The sequence below is a fragment of the Anoplopoma fimbria genome, chromosome 2 (assembly GCF_027596085.1).
Source record: "Anoplopoma fimbria isolate UVic2021 breed Golden Eagle Sablefish chromosome 2, Afim_UVic_2022, whole genome shotgun sequence".
In the NCBI taxonomy this organism is placed as follows: domain Eukaryota; kingdom Metazoa; phylum Chordata; class Actinopteri; order Perciformes; family Anoplopomatidae; genus Anoplopoma; species Anoplopoma fimbria.
Window position 1 is genome coordinate 12,439,451 of NC_072450.1, and position 8,210 is coordinate 12,447,660.

At 39.9% G+C, this 8,210-nt stretch overlaps 1 protein-coding gene across 1 annotated transcript in view; it reads right to left on the reverse strand.

Annotated features, from left to right (window-relative positions):
* Positions 1–7,991, reverse strand: part of sema4bb (sema domain, immunoglobulin domain (Ig), transmembrane domain (TM) and short cytoplasmic domain, (semaphorin) 4Bb) — a 45,499-nt gene extending 37,508 nt beyond the window's left edge. The window contains exon 1 of the mRNA XM_054614799.1: positions 7,732–7,991. The gene's annotated coding sequence lies outside the window, so the exon portion shown is untranslated. The remainder of the gene's footprint in view (positions 1–7,731) is intronic.
* Positions 7,992–8,210: the final 219 nt, after the last annotated feature.

An 8,210-nucleotide genomic window follows, 5' to 3' on the forward strand; every position in this document is an offset into this window, starting at 1 on the left:
ACAGGTTATACATCTATCAGAGACAAATCTCCAGGATATCCTCTCACAGAGGCCAGCGAGTAGTTTTTAATATGAACTACTTTGTAAAAACAAGCTGAACACAATACAGCCCTTATGAAAACATCTCTCCAGCCAGACATTGTTTTGATTTTGCTTCTTGTAGCAAATTCATATAGAGCGGGAAATCAAATGCTAAAGTTAACATTTTACAGAGAGTTTTTTACTTTAAAATGTCAACAGGAGTGAAGGAATCAATAGGACATCAACTATTACAAATTGAGCGAAAGCAGATCATTTTCTGCTTTCACTTTTTCTCCCATGTTACAGAAATAACAAACACACACAGACACACACACACACAATACAACCAGAGAGAGAAAATTGTTAATTTAGTGTCTCTTCAATATCATTTGTACCCTGCAGGTAGAAAGCAGCCAAGGCCTCTGTGTGTCAGTACTCAACAGACAAGACTCTAACCCAGGATAAAATAAAAACATTTATGCATGCTCCAACTTTAGGTCTCTTATATGGGCAGCTGCACAGATTTATTATCCTGACGCCAGAAGGCAAACTGTGTAAAAGAGACAAATCTGTACAAATGGCACAAAAAAACCTAATCAAGAGCCATCAGTTTAACATATCCCTCTCTGTTTCCTTTATGCAAATGTGTTTCTGTTAACGATAGCAAGCAGCTGATAATGTGTATGTTGCAACACACTTTCCCACTTCTTTACTATAGGGTTTTACAGAAAAAGATAAAGACAGATTAAAAATAGAAATATCTCAAAACCTTTTTGACAGATATCAGACTCACTGTATATTTTGATGCAAATAAAAATTACACGTCTTGACCTTTTATTCAGCCAAAATGACCAACTCCTGAATGCACATTAAAATACTTTATAGTTGGTTTGCTTAAAAAAAAAAAAGAGGCAGAAATCTTTAGATTGTGGGCTTTATTTCCTGGACACATCATTATCTGCCATCCTGAATTTATTTGACAGTAATACGAAAGTGTTTGAGAATTGAAACCGACAGCATTTACTGAATAATTGATTCACATGTGTGATCCCAGTGTGATAATATCAGGATACTGATGTTTCCTGAATGTATTATCAATTATTCATTGGATCATCTTTCTATTGATGACTGGCTGTAAAGCATCCTGCTTCCGTATGTCCCTGGTGCATTCAAATGATTATGACAACAAAATTATGGGAAAATGCTGTATTACTAATGACGATTTTACTCAAAAGGCATCGAACTTTCTAAGAAGCTAATGGCAATTCCGGTCATAAGCTAGTCACTTCCCACAACCTCAAAATGACTCACTCACTGGTGTTTCAAACTGCCATCCGGTAAAAGTCAATATGGATCAAAGTTTCCTTTCAGAATAACAGAGACAAAGTGTACTTACTAAACTAGAGAGCACTCAGTGATGGCATGTTCAAGGTGCTATTTTAGGAACAGACAATGTGTACAATTGCTTGATCTGCTTCCCGAAGATCTGAATCAATGTCCAGAAAGATGTGTGGTCGCTATGCTAACAGGAAATACAAATAATAAAACAGAATGCCATTTTTCACTTAAACAACAGTTTTAATAACTAGAGTAGATCAAGGTATGTTTAAATTCCAATCCTTATGCGAGTAAGACAGCCTGGTGTAGGTGTTAATCTGCTCCTAACCAAGTTATTTGAATGCATATTACCGCACTGACTCTCTGTTCCACCTCTTTGCATCGAGCTTCCTTTTGATAATCAGGTACATGGCTGAACATTGAATATGCCCTAATTGGCTTTGTGTGACCCTGAGCCACCAGACAGGTCTGTGTTAATTGTTTAACTACACTACGTGCACTGTTCCCATGATCCCATCGTGCCCGTGTCTCTGAGTCAAAGGCGTTCATTAAAATGCAGCGATGAACTCAGATTCTACATCCCTCTGTGTTACACTCAGGTTGGCAATGGGACTTGACTTTCTGCAACGTTTGCTATAAATGCTGTATACACACATAGTTAAAATCAAGAACAAAGATTGAGATGTGACGCCACTTAAAGGTTGCTCCAAAGCTGGAATAGGCTTTGAGGAATATTCCAACTCCCTCTTACATTTATGCACATACTGCTCATCGTCGCCACGCAGGTAGGAGCAATTATCATTTCAAACGAGCGAGTGAAGCAGAACTGGCAGAGGAGATAAGTGCTTAACGCTGAGTTAGGGTCACCTTATTCCCTATGATACAGAGTTGCCCTTGCCTCGAATTATTCAAGCCTGGTGGGGGAACAGTGGGAGATCGGTCTTTGAAAAACTCCCAAAGCGTCAATAATGAGCTCTGCGTGTCAGTCAGAATACAGTGTGATAGGAGGCATGATTTCCCAGAGTCTCACTTGATCTCTACCCGGTTGCAGGAACTACGCGAATCTCTGGAGATGCGCAAGCCACTTATAAGGAAAGTCACTCTTCTGCATCTAAAAATGGTTGATATTAATCTACAAACTCACCAGAAAACAGATTTCACTAATCTCCTTTTGTTTATTATGTGCGTCTGGGTTGGAAAAAGCTCTCAACACTTTTAACCCGATGATCCATTAAGACTAATGAAGTGCGCTGACCAGTCAGGAAATCCTCATGATTAGAGTCGAACATTTTGCTTCCGCTGGGAACAAAACATAGAGACAGAGGAATTTAGATTTCCACTTGCTTAAAGCTCTACAGCTCCAAAAACTGCAACTTAATGACTTTCTAAAAAGGCGTCAGCAGTGAGGAGAGAGAAAAAAAGAAAAAGCATTTATTTCCATTCCACTTTGGCCACCTTGTGATGTTCTAGCAGAGAGGTAAAGGGAACAATGTTGCCATCAAAGCTGCAAATGGCCACAACAGAGAACAACATCGCATTCATCTGCTGAAATGATGATGATGATGATGTCAGTCCTGTCTGTGAACAAACTCTGTGGCGTGACAAAGAAGAGTGGAAGATTTACAATCATGTAATCACACAATAGAGGCCTTTGTGAGGTCTGGACCACGCTGTGTTAGCATCACAGTTCATCTGCTAATTATGCCATCAAACCCAGAGACTTGGCGATCCATAGTAGGCTGTTCCTCTCATGACTTAAACATCGAGTCGGGGAGGGCACGATAAATCCCTGCAGTTAAACCGATGTGAAGACTCATTTCTTGACTCGAGTTGACAAGCAGGGTGATAGGATTTAAAAGTGTATCAGATGACAATATTTAGTTTCTGGCCCTTGGTTCACCTCGTCAGCCCCACACAGTGAAATCACGTCAACGTGTTCAGGTATAAACGCAGATGATCTTAATGACAAAGCCTTGACCACAAAACTGTTTCTCACTTCACAAGTGGAAACATGACACAGTTTGTTGGAGCCGTTTGTCTGGTTTGCCGCCTCATGGCTGTTTACTCTCTACAAATATGTCAACATCAAAAGGAACAGCTGAAGCACTTCTGCTTTGTTTACTGTCGGGGGCTCCGTCTTTGTCTTTGTGACCAGTCTCCGCCAATAAAGGAAGTAATAAGTCAACAGTGTGGTCCCTCCTGGCAACAATCCCACTGATAATAGCTGATACACAGAACAGATAAGGAATAGTATCATAATGAACGTATTCACCTACAACAGTTAACCGTGCTAATAAAATAATTGGAGATGATAAGAAAGATGGATAGAATGTGCTGAAATGATTTCCAATGAAAATGCAATAGAAGTGTAATTAAGTTTCCCTCCCCAGCGTCAATATTTTCTTTTGATCCTTCTGTGAAATGGGAATACTGAAATATGGAATAATTAAATTGCAATATTTCCCCTCCCCAAATAAATCATGATACCTAAACTGTAAACTTTAAATCTGTACAACTCATTTGATCCTCCACCCTTATTCAAACATTAAAAAGGTAAGGTTGGTAATCTTCAAAAACATTTTGATATTTTTTGTTTAAATTCTCATTACACCCTGCCAGCAATCAATAAGTCAAATGTTCTGTTATGACTGTTATAAGCCCGTCAAATCATAGTTGGATGGGCCACCTGCCTGCACGTATTCTTCACATGCAGTGACATGTGTGTAGTTTAATATTGCTTCACATAAAATTACTGATTACCTGATGCCCAACAAGTAGGAAATCAAAGTTGTTACATGGATGGAAGCACACAGTTTGCTCATGTGTTAGAATAGAAGCTTCCACCCGAAAATAAAATAAAAATGATACTTTCCTCTCACCTGTTGTCCATATAGATTGTTTTGAATTGAGTTGCATAGTTTGTAGATATTGGTCATAGACATGTCTGCCTTCTTTTGAATTTAATGGGACTATAAGGCACGTGTGGTGCCAAAAAAAAAAAAAACTCCACAGCCATGTTTATGTATGAAATCATGACCTGGTTACTCCACAGATCTTGTTGTGAGCAGTTTCGTGTAGGAACTCAACAAGGTCAAACTGTGAGCCATATAATCTCATTATGTTCAACAGATGGCAGATATCTCCAAAAATAGGCAACTCAAACCAAAACAAACTAGATTAATAAATAACACAACAGGTAAGAGAAAGAAAATATGCATTTTGATTTTGGGCTGAACTGTCACTTTAAGAAGGACGTTTAAAAAATAAATAAAACTGCTGTATTCCCTTCAGTAAATGACTTGCTTATCTCTTCTAAGCAATAAAGGACACCTTGTCTATAACTTCAAGTGTATAATAATATCCCTCTCCTGCCACATGTAGGAATACAAGTTATTTGTTTGTATAGCAAAATAACAGTTTTATTTTGTAATTTTCCATGTAAATACTGAATCTCAAGACCATCTTGTGGGCAAAAATAAAAAACACAATAACTGAATCAATACCACTGAAATTGAAATAGACTATATAGTTATCGGAAAATTCACAAGGAAAAACATTCCAGGCACAGAGAAAGTCTGGTTTCCATTACAAATGTCACAGTTTATCTTTTTCTCTACATTTCTGTCAAAACAAGAGAAGGAAAACGAGTAAGACGTTCATTTCTCTCTGAAGAGGAACATGTTACATAATATATTTCCATCCAAAGACAGCCACCTCAGTTTAGGCCTGATCCAAGTTGATGCAGAGGGCACTTCTGACTAAACGCTTGTCAGACCGACACATGAAGGGATATAAACCTGCCTTACAGGCTGCTCCCAAATACAGTTAAACACAGGTCTGTCACGTCTCACCTTTATTATGCGAGTGTGAACACGCTTCTCCATAACCACACAACTACAGGAATAATAGATGTAATTGCACTAATTTAAGTTTATAGTTGATATTCTGGTTCTCTCAACCCTTTTTTCTCTGCTCAATATCAGACGTACTTGAACATTATTAGATTACTGTAGATTATTGCATTAACCTTTTATAAAAGAAAAAGGTGCCCAAATAAAGAATACAAACAATATTAAGATAGATACCATGTTGAGTCTCCAGTTTAAACAGAGCAGAAACCACACTCAGTGAATGACAATCTGTTCTCCACACACGCTGGATAGCGTTAAGCAAATATACAGTGTGTCTTTCAGGTCCCGTATAATCCTGTGGTTGAGCGTGTGTGGACTTGCAGCTACAGTCTCCGGTCGTGTGTGAACAGTGATGACCAGGCATGACAGCAGTCTCATACAGATGAGTCAAATGCAAGTGGAACACATGTTGTAACTATCAAAAACAGATTTGTTTATGAAGTAATGCCAGAGTGGGCTAAAAAAAAAAAAAGCACCAGAGGAAGGTAGAAAAGGCAATTTAGGGAAATAAATTTCAGGCTCATCTGCATGGCCCCAGAGGGGTATCACCTGCACTCAGAGCCCTCTGTTGGCCCAACATCTAAACCCCTGCAGGCCTGGCCAGCCCTTCCACAGGACCTGCAGGTCATACTGAATATGAATGGCCTTGCAAACTGGCAGACAAAGCTATGCGTAGCAAACTGGCTACAGCCAGGTTTTAGTGAATGCAAATGGGAACCATTAAACCTTATCGCCCATGTGTAAAAGCAAGGTGCGACTTTTCACAGTTTAGGTTGCATTCTTGCAGATTCCTCAGACTGACGTACCTTTAGCTGCTAAATGTTATAGTTGAAGGAAACAAAACCTACATGCAATTTTATTTTACACGTTGCTTTTTTATTTTATTTGGGATGGACAACAAACCCTATGAGACCCATCTGCATTCACTCAACTCAGCTGATAGAAAAGGCAGTGTGGCTGGCTTTTGACTGTTTTGCCACATCTCGGCACTAAATAGGAGGCAGCACAGGGACCCTGGACGTTTCAAGTTCCCATCAGTTTGTACTGAGCACATCCAGCCCCTCTGGACAAAACATGGGCTATCACTAACCTTCTGGGGGTTAAATACAACCAGAGTGTACTCCCCTTCTCCTTCCAACTCTTTCACCACAACCTCTCCACATGCTGACCATTCCTCTGAAGTTGTTACAGTGGGTGGAGTGCTGGGTGGAGTCTGTGTGTTTGTTTTGAGTGTTTGAATGTGTGCGTGATTGTGTGGGCGGGGGTCTGTGAGTGTTTTTCAGGGCAAGAGAGGGAGGATGGGGCGGAAGCATACAAGATGCTTTTTTTAAGTGCTTCCAGAGAAAAGGTTTGTTTACAGTAAGAGGAGGCGGGGACTATCAGTGTTATTGGTGTTCCTGATACAACATCACGCACTCTGGTAAGGGGAGCAGAAGAACAGCAGAGGCCCAAAGGGGTAAGACAGTTTCACGGGTCATTTGCAGTCAGATTCCAGCAAAGCATATCAGCATCATCCAAAACACTGAACCAGGCTTCGGCACACACACACGCGTCATAACCTCCAGATTTTGGTCCATCAGTTTAGGATAAAGTACGAATTTTAGAAGCACTCAGAGAAAGAGAGAGAAAAAAAGACGCTTTATCCAAAGTGGATCTGTGTTTGTTTCATAGCAATGCAGAGTGATATGGGAGGCATAACAGATGCCAGCTGAGATAAGAGGAGGTTGCTATTTGGAGGAGAATTACAGAAAACAAACATGGTGTCATTAAGCAAGAGTAAAGTTGGAAAGAGTCAATTCCAAAAGGCTCCACTTGGTGCTCAGAGACCTGTGTGATTAAACAGGACGAAACAGCAGCAATTAAGCCAATGTTACTTGAAGTGTGGTGTGTAAAAAAAAAAAAAAAAAAAAAAAAAGGCACAGCCAATGCAACAGAAGTGTTTCTTGTTTGTAGTTTCTTTGGGCTGAATGCAAATAGCAGCTGTTTACCCACATAGGTAATTCAGACCTACTTCCAAACATTGCTTTAAATCAGTGATAATGCTGCAATTTAATTAGTTTAAACTCAAATTTATAAATTAGATTTTGCTCAGTATGCAAGCAGGCAGTGTGCACATGAGACCCCCATTCAGCCCATCCCTGATGGAAATGACATGGAAGCAGCTCTGAGGTGAAAACCACAAACTGAGCAGCCTATGAAGGAAAAAATTAAATGTATGTGTTCATATCGACTATCATGAGACGAAACACTAGCAGGTTCTCAAAAAAAAAAAAAAAAAAAAAAAAAATGGAATAAATTGATTGATTCCATAATTTACATACATGCCATACATATAAAGACACCCACAAAGCAATCTTTCCCCACCAAAAAAAACACGAATGCACTAGAATTAGATGTGATTCATTCACAAAGGTGTTCAAATGTGAAACCGAAAAGCACCGAGCAGGCAGAAAGACCTTACCATCCACGAGCTGCAGCGCAATAAAAAAAAAAAAAAAAAAACTCGGTCACCGATCAAGTCTTCACAATCGCTGAGGGGAAAAAAACAAACAGTCGACGAACAGGAACGTAAACCATTTCAATCCGCAAAGTGCGTTCAGGAGAGCGCGTAGAGTCCGTCAGCGTGTGCGTGAGGTGAAGTCCATCATCCGATCATTTGAAGACGAGCCTTCTTTTACTACGGACTGAAGAGGCTGCTCGCTTTCAAGCTGCTAAACTTTAGCTCCTCCCACAGCACACGCTGCCTGCAGCAGCAGACTGTATATATAAAGAGCCCGACACGCACATGGTCACTCATTACCTCCAAAAGTGACATCTAGTGAACCAAAGCGAGGAAACATCACCTACGTTTCTGATTATATGTCCAGCTTTCCCTCTTTTGTCGGAGAGAAAAAGCATAAAGTAATCTACAAGTGTTTGTGAGCTATGCAATAGCAGGTC